This window comes from Columba livia, chromosome 1 (assembly GCF_036013475.1).
Source record: "Columba livia isolate bColLiv1 breed racing homer chromosome 1, bColLiv1.pat.W.v2, whole genome shotgun sequence".
Taxonomy (NCBI): domain Eukaryota; kingdom Metazoa; phylum Chordata; class Aves; order Columbiformes; family Columbidae; genus Columba; species Columba livia.
The window spans coordinates 138228135-138244728 of NC_088602.1; the positions used below are offsets into that span (position 1 = coordinate 138228135).

Sequence of the window (16594 nt, forward strand, 5' to 3'; positions counted from 1 at the left end):
GCAAAACACATACCTGTGCTGTGCAGAACATCTGCTTGTCCTTGGATAAGAAGTCACATACCAACAAAACGCTGAGATGTGGCTTCCAGGTGATGAGATGACAGGCCTCTTGTGTCCCCGCTGTGTACCCAATACTGCTTTGATTTTCAGATACTGTCTTTAATAATGCATTATTTCTGTTGCTTCTAATCACAGACATATCCTCCTGAAAAAAACCTACCTTGGTAATTTTTCCTGATAATTCCTTTAAATCTTTGCATTTATGGCCGCCTAAAAGAAAACCATTATGTATTAGGGAGGTGATTAATTAGAAATGCATTAACTATTCTTGTTCTAACCAACAACAAGGTTAATAGTCAAAGCCTGAATCTTTTGCAAAATTTGTACCAAAAAATGATACATCTTAGAAGGAAAAAAATGAGAATAATTTTTTGCTAGTATGTCAGATCAGATTTGGGTTTTGTGAGTGAGAGGGAGCATGGCGTTTACAACAACTGCAGTTTTTCAACATTCCACAGATTTTATTTTTCTGACCTTTTTTAGATGAGCGTGAAAAAAACCCATAAAATAAGAACTACTCTTCACAGCTTGCTTTCTCTTAAAAGCATATACAATTACTCACAGAAGCATTGATCCTTTAAAAGAATTCTATGTACAGATAATCTTGTAATAAATTATGTGTCATTATGATGTTATTTTCTGCATCTATAGTCATTATTAAAACACAGCTGTAAAAAGGTAGAGCAAATTAGAGCTGGTTAGGCATCATCCATCTTTTCCTCTCCTCCTACAAATACTGTTGCATTGAAGCCTGAATGCTTCAATGAGAGAATTTCAATTTTGAAAAAAATGAGCAAAAATCCTTATATATTTAAAAAAAAAAATACCGTGGTGAATGGTGAGCAGCTGATGAACTGAAATCAACATTTCTCGGAATTCTGTCACTTAAAGAAAAAAAATCTGGTTTTGGCTTTTCTTTCATCAGCCTAGGAAATTGATTACCTGTTTGTTTTTCAAAAGCTTGCATTTTTGGAAGATAAAATTTCAGAATTTTTTATCAGCTTTAGTAGCAACAGAACTCTTAAGTTGGCTGATTTTCTTTATTCAGGACTACTATTATAGTACTTTTAATGTTATTAAAAAAAAATACTGAAAGAGGCTCCCAAAGAAAGCTGATTAGAGTCAGCTTTATCCTTACTAAGATATAGGGATGTTTAAAATATCCTTTACTTAAATTATCCACTCAGAAACTCATATAACTGTTCAAATATACTAATTTAATTTACATGATAAAACTGTTCCTATTTTATGATCACATACTAAAAACCTATTATTATATTTCATGATCTCATTCTAAGACTATTACATTTATCTTTGCTGTTCTACATTACTACCATGAATACACTGCACCTACAGCCTATGATTAGTTCTTTTATGTCTCTTGTCATATTAAGAAGGGAATATAGAAATTAAGATCACAAAAATAAGTTCCTGCCAGTAACGTATCTAGATGTTTTCAACATATATATTTTTGAGTAACTGCTAAATTAGGAAGATGAAGATAGATGTTGGGGTGTTACATTTTAATTGCCTTTCTCCAAAATTTCTGCTTTCTCAAAAATATTCCCATAAGAATGGGAATAGGATTCTGTTTGCATGAGATCTTGGCAATGAAAGGCAGATATAGTGAAGCTAGCTAATATAAATGAATGGAATTTTGGCATTGGTTAGACATTGATTTCCCTGCAAATCTCAGCTCTCCATGAGACTCTGGCTTTGTCCCTTATTTTCAGTGTGATCATGCACCCATAGTGAAGTCCTGGGGTGTTCAGCAGTGACAAAATTTACTTGTTCTCAGGTACCTCACAGAGTCACAGATGGTATTATGAAACTTTGAGTCTGGTTTTGAAACATACATCAGTGCTAACATTTCAGTACTAACAAACAATTGTGTCTAGAGTAGACAAGGTGGATGAGGACCCTCAATGATCAGAAGTCATAGCATTTATAGGAGAGCTGCATTTCTCTCTATATTGTATCCAGTCAACTTTTCAAAAGGAGTTGTTGAGAATGCCAGGAGCACCTATGGGTGCCAGGACCCCATGCAGGTGCAGTTTGCTTTCAGGAGTGGAGGTAGGTCACCGTCTGTGTCTTGGTTACGGCAAGTGGTGGAGCTACTGGACAGATTAGGTACACAGTGTCACAGAAAAGAGAGACTGGAGTCAGATTACATAAGTTGAAATATATTTCTTGTTCTCCTTTCTTTGCTGCTGGCTATACATTTTCTTTGACAACAGCATGTCTCATTTCTTATTCAAAAGCCTGTGTTTCTCCTCTCCCCTTTTTATTGAAATGTTCCTTCCCTCACAAGTGCCCTAAGCAGTAAGTTTTTAAAGGGCTCAACCTGGCATCAGCATGATTTTCTTTTTAAAACTGCTTATTCTCTGTGGTTTAAGGTTTTCAAGATGATGTGCTTGAGGGAGGTCGGCTGAGCTGGACACTTCCATTTTTCTCTCATGCAATATTGCCATAAGAATGGTTTTGCTTCATCTGATCTTCTAAAATTCATGATTTTTAAGACAGTCCTTCAGCTGGTATAAGTTGAAATCATGTTACTGGTGGCCAGCTCAACTTGTGCCTGGGGAAAATGTGCCCCTTTATTCATGAACCAGCAAACTTTCCAGTTAGTCTGCAAAAGAACTTTTTCTACTGTAAAGCAGCTATACTTTGCCTGGTCTTTAGTGGCGGATGTATGCCATAACAGCAGCTACTGAAAAGACTAAAGCACCTGTAATGCTGTTTATTTGATGCTGAAGTGTGAAGATAACAGGAATCAATTCAGCACACGTAGCAAACTCAATTAAGGACTTTATAGCAATAGTCAGAGCAATTAAGTATTGAACGCAGATAGGATTTTTTTATTGGAATTGAAATTGATACAGATACTTGAAATGTTAAAGGTGGCAATAGCAGTGTAATGTTAACAGGACTTGTGTTTGACTTTTCTTATGTCAGTAAGTTGAATGGTAGGATGATATGCTTAGTGAGGCAATTCCAATGTCATGAGGGTGGTAAGAAGAAAAGATGTGTTCACTCAGGTGTTTATGATCTGGTGGCAATTACAGAAACATGGTGGGACAGTTCACATGACTGGAATGTGGTCATGGATGGCTATGTTCTTTTCAGGAAAGACAGGCGAGCCAGGCACGGTGGTGGAGTTGCTCTTTACGTGAGAGACCAACTACAATGTATTGAGTACTGTCCAGGCACGGATGAGGAGCGAGTTGAAAGTCCATGGTTGAGAATTAAGGGGCAGGCTGGCAGGGGTGATACTGCTGTGAGTGTCTATTACAGGCCACCAGATCAGGGTGAGGAAGTCGATGAGGCCTTCTATAGACAGCTGAGAGCAGCCTCACAGTCACAGGCCCTGGCTGTTGTGGGGGATTTTAACTTTGATGTTTGCTGGAAGGACTACTCGGCCAGCCAGCCACAGTCCAGGAGATTCCTCCAGTGCCTTGATGATAACCTTCTGATGCAAATGGTGGATGAGCCGACTAGGAGTGGTGCACTGCTGGATCTCATCCTCACTAGCAAGGAGGGTCTGGTTGAAGCAGTAAAGGTTGAGGGCTGCCTGGGTTGCAGCAACCATGAAATGGTGGAGTTCAGGATCTCATGTGGCAGGAACAGAATAACAAGCAGAATTGCAACCCTGGATTTCAGCAGGGCAAACTTTGGCCTTTTCAAACAATTACTAGGGGAAATCCCATGGGCAAGGCTGCTTGAAGGTAAAGGGGCGCAAGATAGTTGGTTACTGTTCAAGGACAGCTTCTACGAGGCTCAAGATCAGAACATTCCAACACATAGGAAGTCAAGGAAAGGAGTCAGGAGACCTGTATGGTTAAACAGGGAGCTGCTGGGTAAGCTCAAGAGGAGAGTTTATAGATCATGGAAGGAGGGGCTGGCTACTTGGGAAGAATATAAGGCTGTTGTCAGAGGACCTAGGGAGACAACTAGGAAAGCTAAGGCCTCTTTAGAATTTAACCTTGCAAGAGGTATCAAGGAAAACAGAAATAACTTCTTCAGTGTATGCCCACTGATGAATGAGGTGGGCACCCTGGCGACAGAAGATACAGAGAAGGCAGAGTTAATGAAAGCCTTCTTTGTCTACTCTGCCGGAGGCCGTCCTGAGGAGCCCCGTACCGCTGCGGCCCCAGAGGAAGTCAGGACAATGGAGGAGTTTGCCTTGGTTGACGAGGACTGGTTTAGGGAGCAATTAAGCAATCTGGACATCCAAAAATCCATGGGTCCAGATGGGATGCACCTGCGGGTGCTGAGGGAGCTGGCTGAGGTCATTGCTAGACCACTGTCCATCATCTTTGCCAAGTCTTGGGAAATGGGAGAGGTGCCTGAGGACTGGAGGAAAGCAAATGTCACTCCGGTCTTCAAAAAGGGCAAGAAGGAGGACCCGGATAACTATAGACTGGTCAGCCTCACCTCCATCCCTGGGAAAGTGATTGAACAACTTATCCTTGGTGCCATCTCAAGGCCTATCAGGGATAAGAGGGTTATTAGGGGCAGTCAGCATGGCTTCACCAAGGGGAAGTCATGCTTGACCAACCTCATAGCCTTTTATGAAGACATAACCAGGAGGATAGGTGATGGCAGAGCAGTGGATGTGGTCTACCTTGACTTCAGTAAAGCATTTGACACAGTCTCCCACAGCATCCTCACAGCTCAACTGAGAAAATGTGGTCTGGATGATCAGGTAGTGAGGTGGACTGTGAATTGGCTAAAGGAAAGAAGCTGGAGAGTCATGGTCAATGGGGCAGTGTCCAGTCGGAAGCCTGTATCTAGTGGAGTGCCTCAAGGGTCAGTACTGGGGCCGGTATTATCCAGTATATTCATCAATTATTTGGATGAGGGAATAGAGTGCACTGTCAGCAAGTTCGCTGATGACACCAAGCTGGGAGGAGTGGCTGACACGCCAGAAGGCTGTGCTGCCATCCAGCGGGACCTGGACAGGCTGCAGAGTTGGGCAGGGAAAAATTTAATGAAATATAACAAGGGCAAGTGTAGAGTCTTGCATCTGGGTAGAAACAACTCCAGGTTCCAGTATAAGTCGGGGAATAACCTACTAGAGAGCAGTGTAGGGGAAAGGGACCTGGGGGTCTTGGGGACAGCAGGATGACCATGAGCCAGTACTGGCCACATTGGCCAAGAAGGCCAATGGCATCCTGGGGCATATTAAAGGAGGGTGGTTAGTAGGTGGAGAGAGGTTCTCCTTCCCCTCTACTCTGCCCTGGTGAGACCACATCTGGAATATTGTGTCCAGTTTGGGGCCCATCAGTTCAAGAAGGACAGGGAACTGCTGGAGAGAGTCCAGCGCAGGGTAACAAAGATGATTAAGGGAGTGGAGCATCTCCTGTATGAGGAAAGGCTGAGGGAGCTGGGTCTCTTTAGCTTGGAGAAGAGGAGGCTGAGGGGGGGACCTCATTAATGTTTATAAATATATAAAGGCTAAGTGTCATGAGGATGCAGCCAGGTTCTTCTCAGTGGCAACCAATGGTAGGACAAGGGATAATGTGTTCAAACTGGAACACAAGAGGTTGACTTAAATATGAGAAGAAACTTCTTCTCAGTGAGGGTGCCAGAGCACTGGAACAGGCTGCCCAGGGGGGTTGTGGAGTCTCCTTCTGTGGAGACATTCAAAACCCGCCTGGACACCTTCCTGTGTAGCCTTATCTAGGTGTTTGTTCCTGCTCCGGCAGGGGGATTGGACTAGATGATCTTTTGAGGTCCCTTCCAATCCCTAACATTCCATGATTCTGTGATAATTTAAGGCTATGGAATTAAAAGTATTGGTAACATCTTTAGTATTGGATATAGTTGCATGTTAAACAATTGTATGATCGCAGCACCATGACAAAATATTTCTATTTTTTAAATAGTGGTAGGGAGGCCCTGGCTGGCTGTGGAACCCCCTGAGCTAAGTCCTGTCAAGAACATGTTACATGGAAGAGCTCCTGCCCCAAAGGTTTGAACTGAAGCAGATGGACAGTCTGTCATAGGTTCACAGAATCATTTTGGTTGGAAGAAACCCTTAAGATCATCAAGTCCAACAATAACCTAAATCTAGCACTAAACCGTGTCCCTAAGAACCTCATCTAAATGCCTTTCAAGCACCTCCAGGAATGATGACTCCACCACCTCCCTGGGCAGCCTGTTCCAATGCCTGAGAACCCTTTACATGAAAAAATATTTCCTAATATCCAATGTAAAGCTCCCCTGGTGCAACTTGAGGCCATTTCCTCTTGTCCTATCACTTGCTACTAGAGAGAAGAGACCAACATCCTCCATGCTACTATCTCCTTTCAGGGAGTTGTAGACAACGATATGGTCTCCCCTCAGCCTCTTTTTCTCCAGGCTGAACAGCCCCAGTTTCCTCAGCCGCTCCTCATCAGATTTGTGCTCCAGGCCCCTCATCAGCTTTGTTGCCTTTCTCTGCACTGTCTCCAGCACCTCAAAGTCTTTCCTGTAGTGAGGGGCCCAAAACTGAACACAGTATCCTAGTAACTGAACACTGTCCTAGTATCATCTTCAGTTTCATGAGAAGTGAGGCACACAGAAAGGAGAGACTGAATTTCTCTTCAGAGAGGAGCTGATTTCAGGGCAGCCAAGTGCCCAAATATGTATTATCTTCAACAGCTTAGGCCAAAGCAGGTGACCACAGATCATGCAGAAATGTGCAGCCAAGGCCAGGACTGAGTGAAATCAGCTGGGTCCCAGTCTACTGCACTAAATGTAATGTTGCAGTCGTTTAGCTATTTGTGTGTGTTTTATCTTTGCTCCACAGAATGAAATTATTTCTCCCCTGTATTTTTCCCTTCTCAGGTATTTGAATTGTATTATATCCCCTTCACATTGTTTTCCCATTTACACTAAATAAATGTAAATCTGACAGATCCATCTCACAGATCATGTTTTAAGTTCTCATAAATTTCAGTTGGACCTTTCCACTATAAAACATTAATTTAAGTTCCCTCTCACAGACACAGTTCTCCAGGATATATGCATAAAGAGAGAGATGGTGGATGTTTCTCCTTTTGGCACATTGTCATTATTCTGACAATTTAATTTAGTTTCTTGCAATTTGTCTCTTTCTTTACTGCCAGTTTCTAAAGGCACAATTCATTTTTCTCCAGTAGACATCACCGTGGGGACCATAGCTTCCTTTATCCCCCACCCAGGGGCACCTTTCTACACCACGCCACTGTGCAGCCTTAGGCTCTGTTCTCATCAGCTATCAACTAGCCCCAGCTGGGAAAGCGCAGCGCGTGGCCCCGGCACTTGCCCATTAAATCAATAAACCTTTTTTAATGGGTCCTTCAACTGCCCTGCTCAGGACGAAAGAATGAACAAGCAGCCAGGCATATTTGTCTGACATCCTAAAATCTGTGCAGAAAGGATACTGGGCTCCAGGAGGCTCCCAGGCTCAGTGAGGTCCTCCACAGCAGATCCCCTGTTTTGCCCAAAACAAGACCTACCCCAAAAATAAGCCTTAGTTACAATTCACTAAAGAAATCATTTTGAATAGTGTCCAGGCAGCCATACATGTAAAAAAGTAACAAGTTTTGGAGCAAAAATTAACATAAGGCCTGGTCTTATTTTCAGGGAAACAGGGTCAGTGGCTGCCACTGCCCACTCCGACAATCCAACCCTGCTAGAAGATGCTGTTCATCCTCAAGCCCAGATAACTTGATCTGCTCCTCAACCAGCACCTCAGCTGAGGTTTTTTTCAGCTTCTGTTATGATAAACTCAAATGAAAATGCCCTGTGGTGGGTCTGCAAGTTGGTGGTTCTTCCTCCCACAGAGCAAGCTGGTGTGCTGGTGCATGAAGTCTCCCGCAGTCACCCAGTTTCCCTGCAAGGCAGGCAGGAACCCAGCAAGGTCATGAGCTGGAGCCAGTGTCACCTTGTGGGTGCTGGCATGCCAACTCTGCTTTTTAATGATGCTGTTTCAAATATGTGGGAGGCAAATAGAAAACCACTGTCACAGCTTCCCTCACCTGAAATCATCCCATAATAATCACAGAAGACCTCAACTGCATTTAGTTAATTAACATTAAGCACACTCTCTTCTCCATCCCTCTTTAACCAACTACATAAATGTAGAATTTTTTCAGTTTAAAAGTAGCCAGATGTGTAAATACATGATCTAAACAGCATTTTTGACCGAATTGATTACTACAAATGGAGCTTTTAAAAAACACAGTGGTGTGGTGGGAAGGGACCACAAAAAGTAACCTCTGACAAGCCAAGCCAGAAAGCCAGACAGCGTTGTTTGGGTTTTGATGGTTGTTGCAGTGTTGGCTGGTTTTTTTTGCATTTTTGTTTGTTTGTTTGTTTTTTAAATATACACTGTTTCCTATCTGTTTGTGTCCACCAGAACAGGTACCCCTACAAAAGTTTTGCAAGGAGACAGCGCTGGTGCTCCTCACCCTGCTCCTCTGCAGCAGACCTTCCCGACACAGGGACACTCAGCTCCCCACCCATCTCCTGTATCCATTATCAGCTTCTCCTCATCTGTAGGTGATCTCAGCAAGTCCATTATCCCTTTTCCATTTATCATATTCTTTAACTGTTCTTGCACATTATCACAGAATTCTGCAACTCTGTGATACAGGACCAGTTTCCAAAAGCCACAGTCCCAAGGGAAGGTTGTTAGTGTTCTGCACTGCTTGCTATTTGGGTCAAAGCCGCTCGACCATTATAATCCTTTTTCTACAAAGTACAACGTTCCCAGCATTAACTTAAATGAGCATTCATTTGCTGGGCCAACATACTTTAATACCTTCTCTCCTCTCACAGCAGCTTTAGGGACACGCCATAAATGAAAAGCAGATACAACATATCAAAATACAAAGAGTTCTTTTAAAAATAAATAGAGCACTCCATAAAAAGGACTGAAGAACTGAATTCAATATATATGCTGTAATATTAGCTCCATGCTTAAAGGTCCTTCCAGAGTCAGGATCATTTTTGCAAGTGTTTGGCAGGATGTTTTATAGCTATTTAAAAAACACTCGTTGTATCCTCAGTTACAAATATTTAGTAGTTCCTGTCATCTACATCTTTAGCACTTCTTTTAGGACGGAAAAAGGAGAACTCCTGGCACTCAGGCCAGACGCGGCCTGCACGCATTTCGTACCACTTGCAGCTGCTGAATGGTGGAGGGAAGGTGCAGTACAAAAAAGATTAGCCATAACTGTTTTATATGCTGCTGGATAGTGGCATGAAGCGACTTACACAAGATATTTCGAAGTCCCAAATGACCCTTAGCCTGGAATTATTACCTCCAGTAAGATGAGTAGCTGAGCATGTCTGAGAAATAACAATCTGGAGACATAATACTGCATGAGAGTTGTGCAAAAGGTTCCTTTCAGCACTGAGACTAAACTTCCATGCAAAGCATGGCTTCTGTAAGGATCTTAAGAGCTGCTTAATAACAGCTCTTGCTTCTGCTCTATATCCATTTACAATGCTTTTAAAGAAAGCTTGTAGTTTATTATTCCCAGGCATGCTATTTATGTAAACAGTGGGCAGATACAGCCAGTACTGAATGCTTCTTGTTAAAAGCTTTTAATAATACATGATGAACCAGACAGAAAAAAGGTCAAGAAAATAGTTATAACAAGACTGTATAGCATATGCTGCATTAAACATTAGAACCAGTTATTTTCCTAGTACTTAAAACTGTTTCTTTATTTTGTGCTGTTCCTTTGCAGTATTTTAGAAACAAATTTGCTGTGTGTTCTTCTAGATAACACATTGCAGATATGCAAAGAGTAGCCATGCAGACTGCAAACAGTGGAAACCCTGGTGATCTGTCAGCTCACATTGCACAGTTATCTAGTATTAATATTTGTCATCTTCTGGTAAGACATAGATGCATTACAGTAATTCCATATACAGAGGCTGATACTTTACCTGCTTAACATTAAGTAATGCCATCAAAAGGAACACAAGTGTTTTGTAGCTAGAAAGAGAATCTTCAAAGGCCAGTGGTCAAGAGTTTAATTTATCTTCATTTCTGGCTTTATTTTATTACTGAAACCAGTGAGGAGTCCCAGCCATTTACTCCCCTTAAAATATTTAATGACAAATAAGAAAATATTGACTAAAGATGTCTCTGAATTCAATTACTGGTTTTTATTTTTGTTTTTGCTAGTCACTAGGTAACACCACCAAGTCATGGCAACCATCTCGACAGTTATTCTAACAAAAATCCTAATATTTCTAAGGTAACAAACATTTACACTCACTAAGATTCTGTGGAAAAAAATATTAACAATTGTAATCTGAAGATTTTTACTATTTTAATTGTTATATCACCTCACAATCTGGATATCACAAATTTATGTTATTTTTTGTATGTGTCAAATTTGGGTCCATGGTACCCAGCACAGAGAGAAAACTTAGTCTGCACCAGGAAAACATAGGGTTGCAAAAGAAAGATGTTGCCTCAGATTGCTTATAAAGTTGTGGCTACATTGTTGAACCTTATTTATGGAAGTGTGCATTTGGTAATAGCCTAATTGGGGGTCAGTTAGTAAAGTTAAATAGATGGGTCAACAAGTGTGTTGAAAGAGAAGGGAAATTCCACAGAAGTTATACAACCACATTTCTGAAGTCTGTCAGATAACTTACCTTGTCCTTATTCTGTCATCATCATTAACATCAGGTGAGGTATTTTGCTTTACCATACCATTACTGTGTTTTTCTGAATAGGAACTCAGAAATCTAATTTTAATTAACTCAGCCTAAGAACTATGCAGCTAGATAAGCAGGTAAAGCTGTATTCAATCTAAATTTTACCAGGTTGTTCTATATGTCTCATAGCAAATTTGGATCTTGAAGCTATGAATATTTATGACACAAAAAGGGAAAAGCTGTATGATACTTATCATACAGGCCTCAAATATTCAATATCCATGTGTTTTCCAAAATGACATTTCTTGCCACTAGCAAAAGCAGACAATGTTATTCAGTTGAGTCCTGACCCAAACCTCCAAAAATTACTGAAATGTCACTCAGTCTTCAATCAGGCTCTTGAAATTAGTTCAGCTGCACTTTTGCCACTCTTCAAAAATGTACTCAAATCATATTATGTACATTTACATCAGGAATGCAAGTACTTCGGTAGATACTGAATAATTAGAGTGTCAAAGAGTGAAGTGTTGCAGGTTAAATACTTCCATAAGCAGCTAAGGAAGCAAGGCCCAAAATTCTATTTCACAATTGACATTCAAGTGACTGAGTCTCACTGAAAATCAGTGGGACCCAGATTCGTAACTGCATGTCAAAATATGTAGCAGTTGCTTCTGTGAAGGATGAAGGAAGAAAGTTATTGTACACATTTTTAAAGAAGTTACAAACCCAAAGAATAGTTCAGTGCAAGCTGTCTTCAGTCAGAGAAACTACAGTAACACCAACAAAAACAAATGACTTGAAATATTTCCAGCTTATATCTCATGATCCAATAATGGATTACATGGCATGTCCCTCCTTACTTAACCTTGCTTTTTATTTTCTATCCTTTTTTTATGGTGGCAAGGGCTGTAGGCATGCACGCGAAAGACAAAAAGAAGCTGTGTGACACACACAGTTTGGACAGATGAGTTCTGTCAAATCTTGCTATATGTCGCTCAAGGTAAAACTAGTCCTAGCTCCTTGCCTAGCCCTCTTGGTGGAAGGTAAAGTCAGCAGAAATGAACTAGTTGCTCCTGTTAAGAGACTGATATCTTAGTATATACTCGCTGGCTTGAGACAAAATAATGAAACCTGCCAGGAAACTGCAGAGTAGATGAAGGTGCAGGTTCCCTTGTAGGCTGCGTTAGGGGGCTGGTAACCACTGGCAGTGAGACAGGAGAAAGAGCTGGATAACATCTGAAACCTCAACAGCGAGATTTGCCAGCGCTCATCAGTTAAAACCCGTATTTTTCTCCTTTTTCCTGCACTGAATTGGTGGCTGGAAAAAAGGGGATTGCTAGCTTTATGCCAGCAAATCCTATTCTTGTCCAATGCAGATGGATTAAATGCTCTTTGAGGCTTTATGATCCAGAATTACTGTCCCTTGCTATGGAATATATGTCTCAATAATAATTCCATACATTTTATAAGCCTGTATCTAGCTGGGCCTCCAACCAGAATGAGAATTATAACCTCATCTGAAAAAAGGATTATGACTACACCCCCCCACCATCACAGAGAAGTTGATCCCTGAGGACTCAAAAGACGGAGCTCATAGATGCTTAATTTCATGAAAGAAGTAAGTCATAGTGACACATGTGCCAAAAAGGAAGAATTACACCAGTTTTTCAGCCTCATGCAGAACATACTTGAAAACAGCTTCTTCCTAATTACCAAAAAGGATCCACAGAATAATGCTGGACTGCAAAGTCTTCCTTCATGTTCATACGGCTCACACCACCCTGCTTACCACTGCAGACAATGAGCAGCTCATATACCAACTCATGGAGGCTCATTAACTTGTTCCTAGGTGACGTGTACCTGAATTATTATTTTTAAAAAAAAAAAAAAAAAGAAAAAAAATGAGAAATAAAACCCTTTCTGTGACTATGTTACCATAAGATGGTTACCCATAAATCTCTGAAAAGCCATGAAAACACCCCTCGGGGACAAAATAATTGCTGATGATTCAGTCAGAAATGTGATAGTAAAGGTTAACTGTCTAGGAAAGAATATTTCTCTAATAGAGATGCAGTATGAGGAAACTAAAGTTAGAATTCTGTAATTTCTAGAGCATGTCAGAATTGAATCAGGCAACTTTCTAAAAAGGCCAACATAAATGCAAAACATATCTATTAAAATTGTTGGAAATAGAAGAACGCAAACACAAATATCCTTTTTTTAACAGGTAAAACAAATGATACTGATGTATGGGGATGGAAAGAACTTTAGTAAAGATCTTAGGACCTTCATGAATGAATTCACAACCATTTAAAAGAAGCTCTCCACAAACTCTAGCCACAGGTTAAGACCCTTTAACCATTAAGAGACAAGGAAAAAAACAAAAACAAAAACCAAACAAACACCATGTGATTCTTCTATTCAGATCAAAATAAATCTAATGTGACCAATACAGGTCCAGAGTAATTTGTAAAATCTATGTGTAGCTTCAAACATTTTTGAGTAACCATTAGGTAACAGTCAAGAGCTGATAAGCCACATGACTTCTGAAATTCTCTTAGTGAAGTGAGTTGACAAAGGAGACCAGATAAAACTGCCTGTGAAATGATGCATTAGAAAACTGGGGAGACAGGAGAACAGACAGACCTGTTCCAGAGCTGAGAGTAGACCAAATAGCTTCATTGTGAGGTGACCCAAGAACGTCATCTGGGCTGAGAGGGACTACGCGGTTCAGAGGCCATACCGGCTACGCAGAAAACCTGTGGATTGCTCTTGACTACTTAAACCAATCCCAAAGAAGGTTTCAGAAGACAGAGAAAATTGAAACAACAATATGTGAAGAAAGCTATGCACAGAGCAAGGCATTTTGTACTCTTGGAGAAAGCTGCAGTAGTTATCCAGGTGAGATGCCTCCACGCTCAAGGCCATTTGCTTCTGTTTCAAGTTTGCCTTTGTGTGAGCACATAACAAATGTATACAGAGTGGCTTAGTCTTGCTTTCCATTGGTTTCCTAATAATATCAAATATTCAATTTACTTTTTTATTATCTCTGAGCAGTCATTTCCCTGGCAGTCTTGTGACATCTCTATCATCTCTTTCCCACATGGGAATAGTTACTACAGTGTTCACCACCATCCATGTAAAATTAGGATTGCAGCCCTTTGCTGGCAGGGCAAAATAGATCTAATTTGACTAGGACATCTCAAAGGGGTCTGATAATTCTTCAAAGAGAGATACCCACCAGAACTGTACCTATAAACAAAGATTAAGATTAAGCCATAAATCAAATCATAAAGTGTTTTTTAAAAAGTAACGTTATACTGATATCACCATCTTAAACTACTTGTAATTCAAAAATCAACAAATACAAGACTGAAAAAAAAAATATTTTATTAACTGAAATGAGTTATAGTTTCCTTAAAGCCTCAGACTCTGTAGCCATCCCTTCATTGTGGTGTTGAATGGAGGAAAAGTAAGGGCAATGGGTCTATAAGCTTTGGATTACCATAGAGGAATACAAGAATTAATCATATAACAATATAAATCAGCAGCAGCAGGTGAGGATCACTCCTCAGCATTTGAGATAAAATACTTTCTTCAGAACTCTGCTAGATAGAGGTGGATTGGAAGAAACAACTTGACTGATTAGCCTGTAACAACATGGCTTCAGTAACCAGTATCTACCAAGTAGTCCTAAGGAGGAGTGGCTTTAAGGGGCTTTGGAGTTTGTGTGGGGAAATTGCATTTCCACCAAAAATGTGAAAACCCCATTTTAAAAACCTTTCTTCTTCAATTGCCAGTGAGTTCCACCACCTTGGTTGAAATCCTGCCCTCCTAGCCTTTCTTCAGACACAAAAACCACACGAAAAGCAAGGTTTGGACTTCATGGAGTTAAAACACATGTATTTAAAACATCTACTTAAAACCATTTGTACATTTAAAGCACACATTTTTCTGAAAATATTTCTGAAGCCCTACCTAAATTGCTTCAAGACATCACTCTTTTAGTAAATTCAGCTATGTTCACCATATTTGAATATGGCCACATCTCCTGAACATCTCGGGTCATTAGAAATCAAGCATGGCCAATCTGAGTGCAAGACTTAATGCCAAACACCAATGGCATTGTAGGCAGACACTGAATCTCTTCAGTACCCGCACATTGGAATTTTAAATGCTACTTCTTCCTGTCTCCAGCATAGAAAATGCAGAAGAATGCTGGGAGATGCTGAAGGATGGTGTTAAGACATCACTAGAAGGCAGCAGACAGAAGGCAATGGTAAGGTGTGGTGACCATGAGACTGAAAAAGATATTAGGATATGAAGTTGTATACTTCAGTTAGATGGATGAGGTAAAAGATTTAGGTTAATTAGAACCAAGCAAAACCTAGTATTGACATTCACTACTAGATTTTCAAAATTGTGATCAAATCAAATTTCTGGAACCAAAGATATAGGCTTCTTGTGTGAGTCCAAGCAAAGAATCTCAATTTCGATGCAGCCCCTTTACATGTTTAAACAGTGCTACCAGTTACCATTTAAAATATTGATTACAGTTATTGACTTTAAATACCTATATACACTCCCAACTACCTTAACTAAAAGGAAATTATATGAAATCCATGTATTTAGCTGCAGGCATAACCTCTACTAAATAGTCAAAACTTTTCATTCTGAAGTAATATTTGCTACTTAATAAAAATGCAATTGGAAAGTGCTAATTTATGGGGTTTTTAAAGCAGGGAATCCCATAGAAAGAAATGCTTTGATGTGGCTCAAATGAAAAAAATGTGAACAGCTTCAAGTCAAATATATCAGCAGTTTCATTAAGACACTAGAAAATTCATGGAGATTATTAACTAGTTAATTCATAGCTTCTCCCTCTCTTCTTCCCCCTCCTGTCGCCTTCATTGCCAGCACACTGTCACGTACAGACCAATATTCTGTGTGGTTTAAAAAATCATTCTTCAACCCTGGACAAAAAGGAAAAGTATTTTTCCTGCTATTCTTTGCTATTGTTGTTTTGCTGTTACCGCTTTCCATTAACATGCTATGATGCTGTCAGCTCAGCCAATGGAGCTTTCCAGTTTTCCTACTATGAGTAAAAATCTGTGTAGCAAGTAGAGGCAGGTCCAATTTGTGCAAGAGATTGGCATTCCGCTCTATTTCTGGGCTTCCTGTGTTTGGACCCAAAGTTTTAATTTGAGCCCATCTGTATTTTTAGATTTTGAGGTGCTTTCCACCTGTAACCACACACTTCACTCCCTCCTCTCTCTACCCCAGGTGTTTGCTGTGCAGGAGCTGATCGCCCTCCTCCTTCAGGTCAAGTTCTAACATGACTTAAGGGCTGCAGGACACCACAAATGTCTTCCACACCTCCTCCATCCCCATCCTCGCCGCAGCTGCAAGAAGATGATCAGATGCTTGGAGACACATACTAAAATGCTTTGTTTCTTTGCATTAACAGTGTGTTGGAGACTGTCTTACAGGTTAGAATCAGATTCTCCATACACAGGGAGAGCCCAGCATATGAATTGCAACAATGGAAAGTAGGGGACATATATTCAGGAAAACCCACCCCTACATAAGTTTTTTCTGGAAAAAGCATGGGGACAGGCATTTTGTAATGGTGCACAAGTAACTCCAAAATATTCCAAGGCTGTGAGGGGACTGTCTCTCTGTGCTAGCTAAAATGACTGATGCCAAGCTCAGGGAGAAGCTTTCCTTCAGATCTATTTTAGACCAGACGGTGTTTTTAAGCCCACACAGCTCAGCCACTCTATCACAAATGCTGTCCTTCGCTGACAGTGCTGCCTATGCTTTATCAAGTAAATACCTTCTGTGTTTCACTGGAATGACCAAATGGCTCAAAATTGTACTTCTA

General features: G+C 40.6%; 1 protein-coding gene and 1 long non-coding RNA gene across 3 annotated transcripts in view; one reads left to right on the forward strand and one right to left on the reverse strand.

Annotated features, from left to right (window-relative positions):
* SHISAL1 (shisa like 1) overlaps positions 1–16594 on the reverse strand; it is a 208813-nt gene that overhangs the window by 151560 nt on the left and 40659 nt on the right. The gene's annotated exons all lie outside the window — the stretch shown is intronic.
* LOC110363550 (uncharacterized) lies at positions 12970–16421 on the forward strand. The gene is made up of 3 exons (XR_002421728.2): positions 12970–13611; positions 14908–14989; positions 15994–16421. It is a non-coding gene; the product is annotated as an uncharacterized LOC110363550 (long non-coding RNA).